Raw genomic sequence first — 18,968 nt, 5'->3', positions numbered from 1 at the left:
AATACTCAGCTGGATACATATTTCTAAATTGTATGTTCCCCACAATGTCACTAACTGTTCTTTTTCTTTCTAATGTAATACATTTGTACGTTTTAAAAATGTTAACTTGCAGAGTTACTCTAAAATGCCAATTTCATATTACCCTGGTGTAAAATTCTTTACCTGTCAAGTGTGGGGTTTAAACCCAAACCCCACACTTGACAGGAGTAGTAGATCCCAGCCCCTTACCGAATCTGCACTTTAACCAAAGCAATTTTGCATCATGAAATACAGGAACGTTCTTATGAACCTATATATTTTTTTACATATTCATTTCCCGCTTTGGATTGGTTGATTTCCTTCCCTCCTGTCTTCCTCTGCCTGGAAAAGTATTTATCATCCACTAATGTTCGGATTTCACCTCTTCTATGAAGCTTTTCTCAAAATCTCCAGGTATCTTTGGTACTTTCATAGCACTTTTGATGCAACTCACAGTCATTTATCTTACTGCTTTAAATTTATTTTATCTATTCTTCCTCTGGGGTGTGAGTTACGTGAGGAAAAAGACAAGGTTAGTCATTGGTATTCATTGTTTCCAGTACATCACAGGCTTGTGGAATGAAGGATCTATAGTAAACAATAATAAAAATGTTACACATTCATAAGAAAAATTCATCCCCCAACTTTGGATATACAAACTCAAAATTACTTTAAGAAGCACACTGTCTTCTGATACTCTTAGAATACAATAGTATTCCTACAAATATAGAAAATCAGACTCATCTATTCAGAGGGCATACTTACCTCACAACATATTAAATGTAAGTTACATTGTAGACAGAATAGTTTCAAACCAATAGTTTTCAGTGCAGTATTTTCTTAAAGAGCCAGATTTCACAACTATGATGTTTTTACAGAATATTATGAGTAGAATTAAAGCCCAAAAGATTTAAGGTAAGATTTTAAAAACTTTTACAGAAAGCATATACCATGCATAGTAAGTTCTTCAAATTAAAAATACTTTAGCATACATGAAGTATTATCAAGTACTACTACTATAGGTCTTCTAAATTCATAATGTAAGCTATTTCCCCTCCCACCAAGCAGAAATTACATCGTTTACCTGCATATGATCATGAGTAATCATCTGAATATATTGGAGGAAGCTAATGAATGTTGATGGTAGAATTAGGAAGAAGGCAATAATACCAAGAAAGCTACTTCAGAGGTGCTTTAGAAAAGGAAGAGAACTCAACAGTGGAAGACAGAAAGAAGCTGTGAATTAGAATCATGACTATTAAAGTAATTTGGGTTTTGGTGCTGTTTTTTCAAAAAGGAAATAAATATTTTAAACGTCTAAAGAGCATTGTTAAAAACAGTATTCATGTGTGGGTATAAGTTCCTGACTAAAATTTTGTATTTAATTTTTTTAGGGAGAGGAAAAATCTTTGAGATTTCCTGATTTTTGTTCACTGGAAGTCATTTCTTGGTGCTTTTCCTAATATCATCATTCCCTACTCTGAAATAAGACAAGGTAACGAGCTCTTTTCTTTCCTTCGTTTGGTTTTGACTTTATCATTACAAACTTAAATAAAAAGTAGATAAAACACAAAAATTATACTATTCAATAAGCTCTACAATTTTGACTTTGGTGACAAAGTTAATGCTTTTTATTGGACTTTTATATGAGTTAACCCATTTATTATGTTTATCATAAGGAAATGGTTCATGGCAAAGCTATTGCCACCTTATTAATGGAATTTTTAAGATATTAAATAAGCTGACAGTACAATTATCTTACAAGTACCGCACGCTAACCGATTGCACCACTGGAGCTCCATGACAGTACAATTATCATTTAGCCACTATATTCCTCCAAACATGTCACAAAATAGGTATTTTTGTTGTTAAAGGGTAGTAGAAACAATTCTATTTTCTATTTTTAAGTGAAAAAGTTCATTACTTCAATATAATCATTTGTGTTAATATTTATACTTTAGATCATCAAATTGCATAGCAATTTAAATAGGTCAATGTACCTATTTGTGTCAACTTTGTACTTTTAAAATATGCCTATTTAGAGTCTAATTTCAGCTTAAATAAAACTGAAATGACGAAATGTTCCACTGTCATATTTGGCTAGTAATTCATCATGGCTCTAAGATATTGTTTTGTATGGTTTTCCATCTTAGATATATTGAAACATTTCCACTTGCATATTTGTACTTGAATTTCCTCTGCTTAATGGTTGATAATTGTATCATTGCTTTGCTCTGATCCATTTAAGTCTCACTATTTATTTATTCAATTTTTAACATTTGGTTTTAAAGAATTCTCTTTTATGCCAAATATTCTCCCTCTGGGCTGCCATTACTTTAAATAGAAGAGTTTCTTTCCTCCAAGGTAATTTTTACAGTTAAAAATTGTCATCCTATCCACATCTGATATACATTGTTAGCCTTTCTATACTTTTAGCTGGCTTTTTTGGTAAACTAAACTCAGAGGACAGCTGCCAACACAGTCAAACTCAAAACAGGAAGTCATGTGGTCTTCCTTTGTACTCCTACCTTTCAAGACTGACTTGGCACCCTCTGGTGGTTAAGTAATAGAATTTTTCTTAATTCAATAGGGTATGTGTTGCATTGGTATAATACTTGGGTATAAGCTTTGGTTCAATAATTTACCTAGATTCTTATCTTAGTTCCCTAGAAAATTTTGTGTGTCGCTATGGTTTTAACCAAACTATGTCTTAAATATCTATAATTGAAAGGGAGCTGGTGGCGTTATATGTCCGGGGGAAAAACAGACTTAAATAGACTTGCCAACATTACAATAGTGAAACCTATACTGAAATACATAATGAAATGTTTAAATTTTATTGAAATGTCTAAATTTTATTAAAACATTTCAGTATAACATACTCCCTATCTTATTTTCTGTTTGGTAGATATTTTTCATCCCACTTATATAGTATATTGCCTTCCTTTCAAATTCTATACACAATTTTCTTCTTTTTCAATTTCCCCCTTTTAAATCCTGTACTCAACTTTAAGTACTTATTTAAATATGTGAGTGAGTTGCATGGGAAATAAAAGCTAACTATTTACTTTAAGAAATGATTATTTACTTTGGCTAGAGAGAAAAGCCTTATTGAAAATTTGTTATTTTTTGAAGGGAGGAGAAGTTTCAATCATTTTCAGGGAGTAAGCTGTTCTTACAACAATTCCTCTGTGAAGGTAGCAGTTTGCTTTGCACTCGAACGACTAGTTAATAAATACCTGTTTTAAGACTGAACAGAAGGTGGAAAGAAATAGACAGAAACAAATATATTATTTGCCTTATATTTATTATTTTGTATTGGGCATTTGAAATTAGATGTGCTACAACAAATCAATTAAGAAAACAGTCATAAATCTAAACACAATAAATTTAGCTCCACTGGGAAAATAATTCCTCCTCACAACTTCAATGATATTTGACATTTCTACATAGTTTACCTACACTTTACCTTAAGATCAACTTTCTGAAATCAATTATCAAATCTCTAAAATTCCTCACTATTTCACAGGCAATCAGAACTTTCTAGTATTCTTTCTTCTTTTCTAAGGGAGGAAGTAAAAGAAAAACTAAACTGTTGATTAAAAACAAACAAAAAAAACACCACCACTTTTTTTCAGCCTATAATCCATACTATGAAATATACAGGGGTGAGGAAAAGTAGGTTTACAGTTGTTTGTATGCAAAGATGGGCAGGCTATGATTATTACTATAGTTTTATTAACTCAAAAGATAATGTCCAATGGCATTGTACACCTACTTTTGCCCAACTCTATATATTACAAGGTAACCTAGCACATGCACACACATAAATGAAACATTTAAAAATATAGACTCTACCGTTTGTGATGTACTCTTAGATTTTCTATTCTTTTCTATATATTATATAAAAAATACTGGTTACTACCCACTATATTTATTTCATGACCCGTGGTACAAGACCCAGTTTTAAAACACTGTTCTAGAGAAGGTGCTTTGAAATGAGCATCATAAGCACTCCTATCATACCTATTTTAGATGTTTTTAATGGATTTTGTATTCTTCCTTCATAGATAAAAACATTTAAAAATCAATGTTGTTCCAGATTAGTTTAGTACTAAAATACATGTATATTTTAATTCTTTGGTTCAAATTCAGCATATGTGTAGGTTCCATTAAAATTAGACTTTCATGAAGATTTAATGACTCTAAATAATTATATATTGAAATTACATTTCAGAAATGCATTTTTCTGAGGGCCCTACCCTATCCAATGCACACTGAAGCTTGTAATGTAATATAACACGTAACTGGTCACTTTGATTTAGGAACATAAGGCATGGACATGCAAAAATGTAAACACTAATATAGGAAAGTCATAGGATTATAAATGGATGGCATGGATAAAATCCATAAATTTAGAGGTAAGGATTAATGAAAGGACAAAGCTTGTTCTTGAAGGACATTCATTTCTATCATGTTAACAAAAATGGATAAAATATGTTGAATAACCTTCACAAATACTATCACAAATTTGATTAAGGTATTTCATTTTAAAATTTGCAGAACTTATTTCCAGACTGTTAAATTGTTTGATATTTTTGTAGCTCACCCTCAAATCAACATCTATAATTAACTCTTCAGTTTCTTGGAATAAATAACTTAATTATCCTAAATATGAAATAAAACACTACATGTCCTGTACTTCTTTTTTCACTATATTTTTAAATTTTGTTCTTATAAGAGTTATTTTATCACTAATAAAAGATAGAATTGTTAGCATAAAATAGTGAGAAGAAAATTATTTTCTAAAATTTTTAATTTCTATCATTTTTTGACAAATTGATTTCTCTTAATGTTAAGTATTATCAATAAAAATTCATAATTTGTCAATTATACCAAGCTGACTACATTCAATAGTTAATACTTAAAATCCATTTAAAATATTTTATTAAATCTTCTGCAATCTATTGATCAAGAATACATGGGACTATCCAGGTTTACCCTGGCAAATAAAATGAGTAGTATAATTCAGTACTTAAAGAATGGGGGGAATATCAAATCAGATGAAAGGTTGATTGGGCTGCCCTACAAATTAAGAATGAATAAATCAAGGATAAAAGACCACCATAAATCAACTGATTTTAGAAAAAGTTTTAAAAATGTAAGAGCAGAATAAATGGATAAGGTTGAGAAAAACAATTATTAAGCAACCCCCCCTCCCCCAACCAAGAAACAAGACAGTGAAATCAAGAAAACACTAAGATTAAATTAATAGATTCTACACAAGATCTCAACTTGGATACTTAAATTTAGGAAAGTAAGACACATTGATTTAATAGATAAATATCCTGATATGCATGGAAACAATGTTTTCAATTGCATGATCTGGAAAAAATTGGTATAAACTATGCACAACTTAAAACTTTAAAGGCAGAGAGATCTTGTCGTTTTCAGTCACTAATGTATAGCAGGTGTTGGTCATAAAGCTAATGAGCACCTAGTAAGTCTCTGATAGTGAGGGAAGAAACTGAAAAATAAGGTATCTAAAATTTTAAAGTAAATGCTACAATAATGTCAAGACTTTGGTTACCTGGATCTGCGAAATTATAAGTTTACCAGGAACATTTAAAAAAGTATAAGTATATATAGGAAGATAATTGTGTTTCCCTAAGCAAATTGAAATTTTAGTATTTTAAACTGAGTGAAAAGACATCTGTGTAAGACAAAGCTGTTCTGCAAGATTAATCTGGGTAAACTTATAATTAACAGGCTATTTTACGAAACAGTGTCTAATTAAATGTATTAGTGGTTATAAAATAACTATCAAGACTGTCTTTTCTTGTCCCAAAATTCCATAAATGAAATGTGATTGTTATATCACAGCCAAGGGCTTATTGCAGGTTCTAGTTTGCTGGCATACTTACTTATTTTATTTAAAAGGTCTGTTTTTCCAGCTACTAGAAAGTAAAAATTCTCAAATTTGTCTCATAGTTTTCAAAAATTACCAATTAACTTATTGGTATACCTAGTGCTTTCATAAAGTAAATGTAAATGAGCAGCAAGCTAAAAGGTGAATTAAAATATCCACACTAATCCTGACCTGGGCTTTCACTGAACCTTTTCTTCTGAAGGAAACTGTAAAAATAAATCTCACTAGCATTTGCTTGGCTTGACAGCGTAATTGAGTAGTCACCAGTGTAGCCATATGTGCTCCTTTACACAAGGCCTCAGAAGCACACACCTTTTGAATCACTGTGACTGGCACTCACTTTGTGCCCGTTAAATACTTGCTGAATGAACTTTCCCGGTAGTGCTGTACTTGAGCTAAGCCAACCAATTCACACAGACTTTAGTGAAAATAGCATGTCTTTTGCGAGAAAAAGGGCAGACAGAATGAACGACCCAGCTTGTGATTTAGGAAGAGAGCAAAGCTAATGGGCCCAGGATATGATCATGCGCTCCATCCACTGTCCTCTCTAGCAAGCCCATTTACAGAAACCTAAAGAAAACAAAACAAAACAAAAACCGCTGGTTTGTGGGCTTCTGGTGTCGTGGAGGGTTTTCCAAATGGCCAGAAAGTGCCTTTTTCTAGAACTCTGTAATAAACTTGCATTTTTCCTTCTTTTTTTCAATTTCCACATATCTTTCATAAAGTTATCTGTAGCATTTAAGTACATATAATTATATACTAAGGAACAGAGTTCAGAAATTGGGGAGGGGTGTTGGGGGGAGCAAGGCGGTCATGCCTCATTCATTCATTCATTCATTCATTCACCAAATACTAAGTATCTGTGTGCCCGCCATTATTCTCGGCACATTTTCTCGACACAACACCAGAGGAGGAAAACAAAACCTTTCCTCCGCGGGGAGCTCAGGCTCTGTTGGGGAAAACAGATGATAACCCTGCACAAGGCGCAGGCCTGCAGGATAAAATGGGGGAGGGGGACAGGGGACTTGCGGGTTCACCGGGGGCCGCGGAAGCCCCGGTGCCAGCAGGGCAAACACCTGCAGGCGAGGGCGCCGGCCCCGAGGGCACCGGGGGAAGCCGGGCTCCTCCTCCCCGCCGGATGCCCAGCCACGGGCGGGCCTCGGGGACAGGATCTGATCCAGTCCCGCCAGCGGTTTTTTTTCTCTCTTTTTTTTGGAGGCAAAAGGAATAACCTGCAGGCAAAATGTCCCCCTTCGCAATGAACGTTATCATGACAACTAAGCTCATGCAAACGCCACGCAAACACCGCCCCGTTCGGTAAAAAATCGCTTACCTACTCGCACTCTTTACCCGAAGAATAGCCCCCTTGTAATTCGCACAAACAAACTTAAAAGAACCGCGGAGCCACCTAGAGGCTTTACGAGTTCCCAGCGACCCCACGGAGCCCGGTCCCCTCGGCGCATCCGGACCCCGGCCCGGCCCGGGCCCGCACAGTCTCCCAGGAGGCGAGGTCCGCGAGGTCGGCAGGCGGCTGGCCCCAGGCTCGCCCGGCGGCCGGGGTCCGGGTCGCGGCGGGCGCCTCCCGCGCGCTCGGCTCCACCCACGCTCGAGGGGGGCGCGGACCCGCGGGCCGGCCGCCCGCTCCCACAGCGTCGCCTGCAGGTCTGTCTCCCGACAGTTCGGGAGGAATCCAAACCACGGCCAACCAAACAGGGAGGTTCAGGAAAGACCGCAGATTTCCAGAAATAAATGCATCCCCGACACGATTCCAATCCGATCCCGCCGGGAACCTTCTCCACCTCCACCTCCACGGGTGCCGCTCTGACTCCGCAGAAAATCACGCCGACACGGGCGTAGCGTCCGGCCTCTCCCGGAGAGAGAAGGTGTGCGATCCATCCATCCATCCACCAGGCTGCAGGGAGACCATTGGAAAAAAACACAAAAAACCAAAAAAAAAAAAAATGCACCATCGCCGTCGGATCGCGGGCGTCCTCCACGCGGCCGCCCCGAGCTCGGCTCCCTAAAGCCCATGGCGACCTGCCGCCGGGGCGGCGAGTGCGGCCTGCGGGCCGGGCCGGGCCGGACGCCCCCCACGCACACGACCGCCAGCGCGGCCGGACCCCGCTCCGCTCCGCTCCGCTCGGCCTCCGGGAAGATCCAGACCCTGGCGAGCCGGCCCGCCCGCCCGCGCCGCCGCCAAGACGCCGCAGCGCGGGCTCCTGAGGAAGAGGCCGCGTCCACGGCCGCCCTGAGGCGGAGCAGGGCGCGCGGGAGAGCCTCCGCCTCGCCGCCGGCCCGGCCCGGGGAGCGCGGAGCGCAGCGGAACGGCGCGGCGCGGCCGAGGACGCGAGCCCCAGTGGCGGCGGCGGCGGCGGCGGTGGCGGAAGTGGAGTGGGGAAGAGGGGGTGGTTGTGAGTGTTTGGCGCCGGTGGAGGGAGTCATTCCTGCAGCTGCACTTCCGGTCGGCATTTTGTTCTGAGAGGGAGAGACGGAACGAGAGAGAGACACACACAGGGCTCCTTCCCCCCCGCCCTCCCCCCCCTCCCTCCGTCGGTACCGACTCACCCGACACCACCAAGCCGCAGGGAGGGACGCCCCCGCCGCCAGGAGGATCGGTGCCCGGGCCGGCGGCGATGCCCCCCCGGTAGCTCGGGCCCCGGCCGGGTGTTTGTGAGTGTTTCTATGTGGGAGAAGGAGGAGGAGGAGGAAGAAGAAGCCGCGATTTGTCTTCTCGGCTGGTCTCCCCCCGGCTCTACATGTTCCCCGCACTGAGGAGACGGAAGAGGAGCCGTCGCCACCCCCCCGCCCGGCCCGGATTCTAGTCCCCCGCCGCCGCGGCCTCGGCCTCCCCGGATCCCGACGCCGATTCGCCCAGGTAAATGCCTGCTCTTTCTTTCGGCGGCGGCGGCGGCGCCAGGTCCCGGCGTCCCTCCTCGGCGCTCCCCTCCCCGCGCTTCCTGGGCGGCCCGGGTCCCCTCCGCGGCGAGTCCGGAGTTCGCTCCGCTCGGGGTGGCGGCCGCCCGGCTCGGCGGCGGCGCGTCCCCTCACGGGCCGGCGCCGGTGGCGGGGCCGGTCCCGCCGGGCGGCCGGGGAGGCGTAGGCCCGGCGGAGCGCGCAGGCCGCGGGCCAGCGGCGTCTACTTGAGCCCGGGGATTAGGAGCGCTGCGGGCTGCGCGGGTCCGCCGCCGCCGCTCGGTGACAGGCCTCGCCCGGGAGACGAGCCCCGGCCCGGGAGGAGGCGGAAACAATGCCGCTGGCGGCGAGGGGGGCCCCCGGGCGCCCCCATATTTACAACTTTCCCGGCCCGGGAGCGGGGAGCGTCCCGGCGACACAAACAACCCCCCTCCCTCCCCCGGTGACCCCAGGAAGGGAGGAAGTAGTTTCAGTTAGCGAGACGAATGTAAATACTCCGACGCGGAGCCCGTGGAAATGCCTGCCCGGGGTGAAACTTGTTTGGACGCTGGAAAGTTGGGAAAGACTCTTTTTCTTTTTCTTTTTCTTTTTCTTAAAGAATTGAGTGGTTCGCAGGGATATTGAATACAGAAAACCGTAGTGTGGTGGACGCTGCCTGTGCCCCCCTCCAACCCCCCCGCCCCCCCGCACACAGCTTTTACGTTGTTGTTTGACAGTGTCTGTTGCACATGGACTTTATTCAAAGACGCGGATAAAGCGCCTGACAGGTTTCCCGGCCCCTGTGCCTCGGTGTGCGTTATATAAGGACAGTTTTCAGCGACTGTGCGGTGAAGTGCTCGGGTACTTCCTGATCTCACCGGGGACGAGTGTGGAAAGGGTTTGGGATGCTCGGAGCTTAGCGCCGGGACACAGGTGAAACCCATGTTCTCCCAGAGTCCACGAGTTCCTTACGCTTACAGCCCCGGGGAGGTTTAACAACAACGACGACAGTAATAATAATGAAAAGGCAGAAGGTGCCGTCCTCTCATGTCAAGGCAGAGCTTCTTGCGGTCCCAGGATTGTCATTGGCTGTTGCTGCCCAGGGTGTTTGACTGTGTCATGAGAGAGGTGTCATTTTAATAGGTCAGATGCATCTGGAAATGCTGGAGTCAAACGAAGTTGTATCGGAGAAGCTAGTTCAGGTGTAGGTGGAGCGTCTTGAGCTTGTTGATGGAGGCACGAGACGGGTAGGAAGGAGGGACAAACCAATGTAAAAGTTTCTGGTCCACAGTGCTGCCCTGGAAGAGGAAATGCACCTGGGTTTAGGCGCTTTTGAGACTTTGTATCGTAGTCCCTGTAGGGAAAGGTGCGTTGGTTAAAATGAAGCAGCTCTGAGCAACAAAGTCGCTCGTTTTACTCGTGGATGTTAGTTACATCGGTCTGACTGTTGTGTGTCTCGTTCAATTGTCATTGTAGGATGAGAAACTTTTCTGAAGGTTATTTTTGAGTTGAGCATGCCGCTTAAAATAAGTTGTACCCCATTTACTGCAGGCGGGTGGGAAAATGTTAAAAAGAGTGAAGTTAATATAGCTGTCACGTACTAGGCGTGTTTTTAATGCTATAAATCCGTGTAGTAGTCAGTGGCGTGTCCGTGATTTGTATTGGTCAGGGAGCAGTTTGAATTTTAAAAAGCCTGGAGCTCCTGCTGAGCCCCAGTGCCGGCCCCCTCCCTCCCACTAATCTCCCATTCCTGTCTTTGTGCTGCTGCTCCTGTTAGACACTGCTGGCCACGGGGCCTCGGGCCTGCACCGGGTGGGGGGCGTGCGAGCGGGGCCGCGAGGGGCAGCGAACACAGGAAGGAGCAACGCTTCACGTCCTAGGCAGAGGGTTTGGGGTTGGGGAGGCAGATAAGGGCTTCAGGATAAATGTTTAAAAGGCCCTTGCATGAACCTGTAATTGTCTTTACAACTTTTATGTAAATAAAATACGGAGACGTGCCAAGGGATGAACATATTGGGAAGGAGTGTCTGCTTGCTTAGTTTTCATCAACAGAAGGAACTTCTAGAGTTGTATACTTCCAGGGAGCTTTCTTACACAGATGTTTGTGTGTAAGGTATCTCTTTATGTGACTTTTTTTTTTCTCGTGGTTTTGGAATGAAAGTGAATTCTTATCATATCTTGTTTTCCCAATTGTATATATTTAGCAATCGCTAATATAGATTGTGTGATAGCTTTTATTTAGACAGCATAAACATTTCTTTCAAGTAAATTGAAAATGTTTTTTATTTGGTCAACTGAATAGGTTATTTTTAATGGAGAAGATATAAAACGTGAATAAAACCTAAGCTGGAACTTTAAATTTTTGATAACTTAGTTGGAATGAATAATTTGTGTTTCCCTAGAGATTATGAATAGCCTGCTGTGCCTCCTCTGTATTGGTTGGGAAGTCACCAGTGGTTAATCTGTATTTCCATTATTTTTTTTTAATTCAGTGAAAGGAGACAACCATAGTGTTCCAGTAATCTTGCAATGCTAGTTATATTACTTGGAGAAATATTTCCTAATATACCTAAAGGAAATTTCAACATTATGGTTTACTGTTTCTCTTTAGTCTGCAGAATTTCCAATAACTTATAATAATTGAAATCACTTTTCACATAAATAATGAACAGCTAGTAAATCAAATTAAGATGGAATATCAAATAATTGTTAGTGTTTTGAGAAGAATATATAGGATGCCTCCTTTTAAAGCCATTCAACATTTGTTTACTAGGTGTTTAAGAGCATTTTAAACCTATGCTAGGGATCATGAAAATACTGTCCTTTAAGAAGAAAAAAATTACATTTGAAGAAAGAAAGACTATTTGACATTCTCTTTGGGGAGGAAAAGAAAGTTTTCAGTATGGTGATAAATGTAGTTTTAGCTTTCTGCATAGTAAAAATTATTAAATATCAAAAAGGTTGTGAGCAAAGCCATGCCAATTCTCACATGAAATTTTCTTTATTTGGGGTTGGACTATCCAGCACGAACATGTACTTTTTAAGGCTTCCTAATTTCATATTTAATTTTTTTTGGTACCAATTCATCATTAAGCTGCGAGAAACATTTGAACCTGCCTGTGTTATATTTTGACATATAATGTGGTATTTTTACTTCCTAAAAATAAGATGTAAAAATTAATAATATAATAAGTAAATAAAAACTAAAAAGTTTGACTTTTATATAATTTCATTTAACTTTTCCCACCCCATTGCTTATTAGGAAAAGCATAATTTGTATGTAATTCTGAAATTTTACTCAGCTCCATATGAAGTGATTGGAAAGACTGAAGTAAATAAAAATTCCTTTTAGAGAAATGTCACTTCAGTTCTGTTTGTCACATTTATTTGCCATAAAACGAATAGGAAATTACCGACTAGGAGAAGTCTGAAAATTAACTGTTTAGTTGAAGATGTTTATTTTAGTATCTTGAGCATTAGTACTAAGTTGACTTTGGTGGTAATTTATGAGCTCATCTAGCCTTTGGAAGTTATTTAAAAATACACTTTTAAAGTAGAGTTTTCTCTATTTTTAGCAGTTGTCTTTGTATTTTTAAATTGGTCCTTTTTCAAAGTGACTGAATTCCTTTATAAATATTCTAATTTCCCTGTGAAAGAAGTGACCAGCATGATTTCCATTTTTTGATGAAAAACTTGACATCAGAAGGCCACGTGCGTGGTATAGATAGTTTCATGTAGTGAGTCAGTAGGACAATAAGGGATTCCCTGATTCTTAATAGCTTTTTGTTAGATTAATGTTGCTTTAAGAAATATCTGAGCTCTGGTTATGGTGTTATGTATTGCTCAGTGCTGACACATACCATTTTTGACTTTTTCAAGTATTTATTCTTTTTATTGATTTCAGAGAAGAAAAGAGGAGAGAGAGAAACATCAGTGATGAGAGAGAATCATTGATCGGCTACCTCCGGTACACCCCACACTGGGGATTGAGTTTGCAACCCTTGACCGGAATCTAACCTGGGGCCCTTCAGTCCACAGGCCGATGCTCTATATACTGAGCAAAACTGGCTAGGGCGACTTTTTCAATGATCTTGAGTCCAAGGTGCTTTTCTTCTTTTAGAGAGGTATACCTGTCTTTTGGTCCCCCCTCCCCCATGAAAACAGTACTTTTACATTAGAAATCCTGACCTTGTGTGGTTGATTGAGTTTATATATCTCTCTGTATAAAAGCCTAAGTGACCATTTGTTCGACCAGTAGCTATGACGTGCACTGACCACCAGGGGGCAGATGCTCAATGCACAGGCATGGAAACATGGAACAGACTGATGAATCTCAAGGAGAGAGGGGAGGGTGGGAAGAGATTAACCAAAGATCTTATATACATACTAGAGGCCCGGTTTGTGCACAGGTGGGGTCCCTCTGCCTGGCCTGCGGGGATCGGCCGAAGCCAGCAGTCCGACACCCCCCGAGGAGTCCTGGATTGCGAGAGGGCACAGGCCAGGCCGAGGGACCGCACCAGTGCACCGTGCACTGGGCCTCTAGTTTATAGATATCCCTCCTAAGAAATGTAACTGAATTAACTATGTAGTAAACAATACATAATGACTCCTGAAAGTTTTATTTTTACACTATTTTTTAAATTACTAGAGTGGAATTTTAGCGTTTACAGTTGATTTAAAAACAATTTTAATTGTTTTTAAATTGTCTTTTATTCCCAAAGTGTTATTATTAGTAGAGATTATTTTTGTTTTATCTAGCATTGCCAGCTAGATTAGATTTTGAGGGCCTATTATTTGTTAGGAATTGAGTTAAATGTGTCCCCATTATATTATCTTATTTAATGCCTCCAAAAACCTCATGAATTATAAATAGTTACCACCCACAATTTGTAGATGAAGAAACTGATGGTGGAAACGTTAGAAAAATGCCCATTGTCTTATAATTAGTAAGCGATCGATCTCATTTATGTGCGTTCTTAAGGATTTAGGATTCCTCATTTCTAGTTTTAGTAAAATCTTAATATTATCCTTTGGTTGCTCATTTGATTCAATACTTTAATGTTGTCAAGGAAATTTTTTACTTCAGGAAAAGAACTAAAATAGAATTCTGACTATACATTTTATACATATATATGTTTACTATCAGCAAATCTTTACTATCTTATATTTTAAATGTGAGTTGTTAAGCAATCTGTGATCTTTTTACTGTTAGGTTTTTTATAGTTGAAATTGTCAAAGCACCTATTTTTAGAAAGGGAAAATTCATCTTTAGAGAGTGATTTCATTCATAGAAATGTTTATGACCAATTGTAGTACAGTAGATGAATCTATAAATTAGTATGACTGATAATTTTTTAAGTCCCATTATTTATATAACCCAAGAATCTGATCCCTTCAAAGTTATCAACTTGAAAAGTTGTACACTTATTCCAAGTTGTTGCCATTACATACAACCTTATGGGGATTCCTTTAGCAGATATTTTGAGAGTGTTTGAGAGAGTTTTTTTTCTTATCCTTACTAGTAAATGTTTATCTTCAGGGTGGATTTGAGTTTTAGAGACAGTAAAAAGTAATTTAGAACTTAGTTTAGGAAAACTGAGATTTAATAAGATATTTTTTGTGTTGGGCTCTGTATTAAGTGCTTTTACATTTGTGTTAAGTGATTTCCATGTAGCAAAAACTGTACCAGGAGCTTTAAATGGATTTTCTCAATCTTTTAAGGTATAATATGGGTTTGGTTGTGTTTATTATCTCAAGATACATGTGAAAACTGAGGTATAGAATGATTAAGCAACTAGTCCAAGGTCACACAGCTGTGGAAGAAAGTGGAGAAAAAGACTCCAGAGTTAATGCTTCATGCATCAACCTTAACCACTACACTGTGTATCATGATTTGAAACACCCAATGAGGTTAGTGACAGTGTTCTAGTTTTACAAACAAGGAAACTGAGGCTCATCATGTTTAAGAAACTTGTCCAGGGTTGCAAAACTAGCAAGTGTTAGAGATAAGATTCCAACCCAAATATTTCTTTTTTTAAAAATATATTTTACTGATTTTTTACAGAGAGGAAGGGAGAGAGAAAGAGAGTTAGAAACATCGATCAGCTGCCTCCTGCATATCCCCCACTGGGGATGTGCCTGCAACTCAGGTACATGCCCTTGACCGGAATCGAACCTGGGACCTTTCAGTCCGAAGGCCGACGCTCTATCCACTGAGCCAAACCGGTTTTGGCCCAAATATTTCTAATTCTAAAACTTCTTTCCATTTTGCCACACTGTCTCTTTAAGATTTATAATATCTTTTTTTTTTTAAATAAAAAGGTTAGGCTTGGCTATAGAGATGTGAGACTGTTTTTCTTGTGTGGCCAATAAAGAGATCCTGAAGATATTTTAAATAGAGGATCAGCTATAGTCGATATATTATTTAATAGTCTTTTAAAAAATTACCTTGTTATTTTACACCAAGTATAATGTACAAAATGTTTAAATAGGACATTGATTTTTAAATACCGGGTGGAGTAAAAGTGGATTTATAGTTTATGTAGAAAATAATACAATAATTATAATACGAGAATAAACTCTCTTTTGTGTACTCCCACCTATAAACCTTCTTTTGCCTTACCTTGTATATGCATGCTGTATCTGGAATAGATCGCTTTTGATAATGTAGAAAAGCCACTTTGTTGTTATAATATTATTTTCTATAAAAATATTCAGCATTAAAAAATATCCCCAAAAGTATATTAAATTTTCAACGTAATTTATGGAGGTAAAGTTGTTTTGCCATTGTACGTATCATTTAACATGAATATACTAATCTCTTAAAGTGTTCTATGGCATATATTTACCCTTTAGCAGAAAAGAAAAACTTTTTCAGTATATAGAAACATAGAATTAGCAACATTAATTTATTAAAATAATTTTTTACATCTGAGAAACTCAGGGGTTCTGACATTATTTTGAAATACTTGATTTCTTTTGTTAGAGTTAACATATTTGGGTCAGTTACACTTCTCAGTCCTTTAGTCTTGTGCTGATGAAATATGTACTTGACTGATATGAATACTGGGTGTGTTTTTTTAAAATAGTTATTCTAGATCCCTTAAAAACAAACTGTGCTTGAAACACTAATGAATTGTAAAACTCAAGCAATAGTTTAAAAATATTAATCTTTATGACTGCATGTGTTTAATATTTTTATTTGCAAAACCAAAATGCCCTTGAAATTAAACCTAGAAGACAGTACATCACTGAATTTTCTTAGTAGTGATATTTGGCAACTGTTTCAGGATTTTAAAACCACTTTTAGGTATCTTTATCTGATAGGATTGTGGTTGCCAATTTCCACCTAGAGAAATTGATTATCTGAGTAAAAGCTATATGTAATTACTTTTTCCTTGGTAATGACCAAGTAGAAATTTTACATGGGTGTAGATTGGGCTTAACTGTCCCCCCAACCCCCCTCTTTTCAGTACTGTTCGTTAAAAATTGATGCACATGACTTAATGTTTTCCCTCCAGGGCTCTGCCTATGCCTAACAAAACTGTAAGGTTGTAAGTTGAAATGTAATGACCTAAAAGCTATTGTTATCATTCTTTCCGTTTTGAGACAAGAATTAGGAATCCAGTATTTGTTATAACCTACCTTCAAGTTATCTTGAAAGACATATATGACATATGCTTTTTATTTAATTCTACTAAACTTTTACCCTTTTCTTTTTCCCTTTTCATGTCTTCCTTTCTCTGTCAATGTCCTTGAGTCTTTATCTCCTAAGCAAATTTTTACATAGCATGGTGAATATAGGTGGTGGTGTTAATGTGCATGGTCCTATAACATATTACCGTTGACCTTTGAACAACATAGATTTGAACTGAGTGGATTCACTTATATTTAGATCCCCCACCCCACCCCCAATCTATATAAAAGCCTAAGCAGCCAAACAACTGGTCGACCGGTTGCTATGACGTGCACGGACCACCAGGGGGCAGACGCTCAATGCAGTAGCTGCCTCCTAGTGGGCAATGCGCTCCCACAGCGAACCTCCCATGGCCAGCCAACCTCCCACAGCCCCTCCCCCCACCGGCCAACCTCCCACAGTCCCTCACCCCGCCAACCTCGGATCACCCCCATCGCTGGCCAGGCTGAGTGATCCCACCCGTGCATGAATTCGTGCACCACGTCTCTAGTATAGTATTACTTTCCTAGATAAAACATAGAGCAGTTTGAAAGGCCTCAATTTCTGAGATCTTCATAAGTTCAAAAATGTTACTGGTGAAAAAGCATTGACATAAACTGTGAAAATAGACATTTGTATAACATTCCTTTTGTCTTCCGTAAACATATTGTTCTCAAAATACCAAGTCAAGGACCAGAAGTTCTTTTTAAGGAGGAAGAGAAAACATGGCCTTTTTTTGTGAAAGTTTCCGTGGTCATTCTATTTCGTAGTATTTGTCAGTGTATCTACTTGTATCTCCTATGAAATAAATTATTCCTTTGTCTGTCAACCATACTAAACCACCAGGCCTGTAGTATACTATGTTATTTTCATCTTTATGTCTGTAACACCATTATAATGTTTGTCCTGTGATGTAGTCATTCAGTATATTTTTGTTGAAGTGATTAATTGGTATTGTGCTATATGATATTTCTTTAATATACTTCTAAATCTAAGATTTGTGAGGGTAAGTATATTTTTGTGTTAATTTCAAAAATAATTTTCATGAGTAGAGGTTATGTCCTTGAGGCTTCTTTTTGGGTAAAAACATTTTGTTTGCGTACATCCTTAACAATACATACATATACTCGTGCATAAAAATAAATCAAAGAAAAGATCAAAACAGAGTTTCTTCTATAGCTATTGGTAAGGATTGTATTTTGGTCCCTTGGGCAGTAGAATTGGGAGTAGTATACTGGGGTTTATTGCAAGAGGGAAGGTGTCTACTTTCTTGTTTTAAGCTTAAGATTGATTTATTATAGTTTTCATTTTCTTTGCTTATTTAATTATGTATAATACTGTAGATATGCTAACTATAATGAGAAATACATTACAGTACATTAAAAATGCTTTTCAACTAAAATAGTGTTATAATGACTTAATTTTATTTTTAATTTAAGTAAGGCTTATTTGAGGTATTTACACAGTAAAGTTCACTGTTTTAGGTTTAAATTTGATGAGTTTTGACAAACATATACAGTCTTACAACAACCACCACCACCACAATCAAGACATGAAATACTTCCATCACCCCAAAAAGTTCCCTTATGTCCTTTTGTAATCAGTTTCGTACACCTTATTCCAGCCCCTGGCAGTTTCATCTTTTCTAGAATGTCATATAAATGGAATTATACACTGTGTAGGTTTCTGTGTCAGGTTTGTTTCACTTAGAATAGGGTTTTGAGATTCATCCATGTTGTTGAATGTATTAGTAGTTTATTAGTGACCAAATTTTGAAATTGAATGTAGTATACATTTTAACTTTGGTACTGTGCTGTCAAAAATACTTTGAGCAGCTTTAGATATTTCTCTCAGATCTTGTGGTTGCTTTATTTTTGGACATAATTCTACTTATTTTTACCCCTCATTCTAAAATTGTTGTAATTGACATTATTATTAAGTGGCATTTATTTATATATTAGTTAATTCTGTTAGATGTTCTACAGAGCAGGTAGATAGACATTGTCCTTCAAGTTATCTTGAACATATAGCACATAGAAACAGGAACAAGAAATGAAAGATGGTACAATAGTAACTCATCAAAAATTGCATTTACATTTTGTTTTAAGTTTAATGTTTGTTGTTTGTACTAAAGATAGAACATAGGTTACAATGAATAACAGTAATGACTCATGCTTAAAGTTAGAGAAGCAGAAGCAGTGCTCTCTAGGGTAGGGCAGATAATGAATAAAGGTCCTTTTCTTGACAGTTTCTTTGACTACCCCTCCTCCACCCACTAGCTCCCTTTTGAAACAGCTTTCTCCCTTGTGTTCAGGGATATATCAGTCTTTTCTTGTTCTTCCTCTGTGTATTTATTTGGCTTTTCATTGTAGACTCTTGCCATTCTTCCCTTTGCCTGCCCCTTAAATATTGGTATTCCTGAGGTGGTTTTTCAACCTTTGTTCTCTTTCTCTC

General features: G+C 39.1%; 1 protein-coding gene and 1 long non-coding RNA gene across 7 annotated transcripts in view; one reads left to right on the top strand and one right to left on the bottom strand.

Moving 5' to 3' along the window:
- Positions 1–3,306: 3,306 nt before the first annotated feature.
- On the bottom strand, positions 3,307–8,629 carry LOC132233755 (uncharacterized). Its single transcript, XR_009452711.1, has 2 exons — positions 8,513–8,629; positions 3,307–7,859 (listed from the first exon to the last, which is right to left on the bottom strand). It is a non-coding gene; the product is annotated as an uncharacterized LOC132233755 (long non-coding RNA).
- Positions 8,523–18,968, top strand: part of NIPBL (NIPBL cohesin loading factor) — a 175,788-nt gene continuing 165,342 nt past the window's right edge. For 2 of the 6 annotated variants that reach the window (XM_059694929.1, XM_059694931.1), the window contains exon 1: positions 8,527–8,822. The gene's annotated coding sequence lies outside the window, so the exon portion shown is untranslated. Of the gene's footprint in view, positions 8,823–18,968 lie in introns of all 6 variants that reach the window. The other 4 variants (XM_059694928.1, XM_059694927.1, XM_059694933.1 and 1 more) reach the window with 3 other exon arrangements.

Source organism: Myotis daubentonii, chromosome 4, assembly GCF_963259705.1.
Source record: "Myotis daubentonii chromosome 4, mMyoDau2.1, whole genome shotgun sequence".
Classification (NCBI taxonomy): domain Eukaryota; kingdom Metazoa; phylum Chordata; class Mammalia; order Chiroptera; family Vespertilionidae; genus Myotis; species Myotis daubentonii.
Note: the sequence above shows the minus strand (reverse complement) of the source record. Positions and strands in the feature narration are given on the sequence as shown.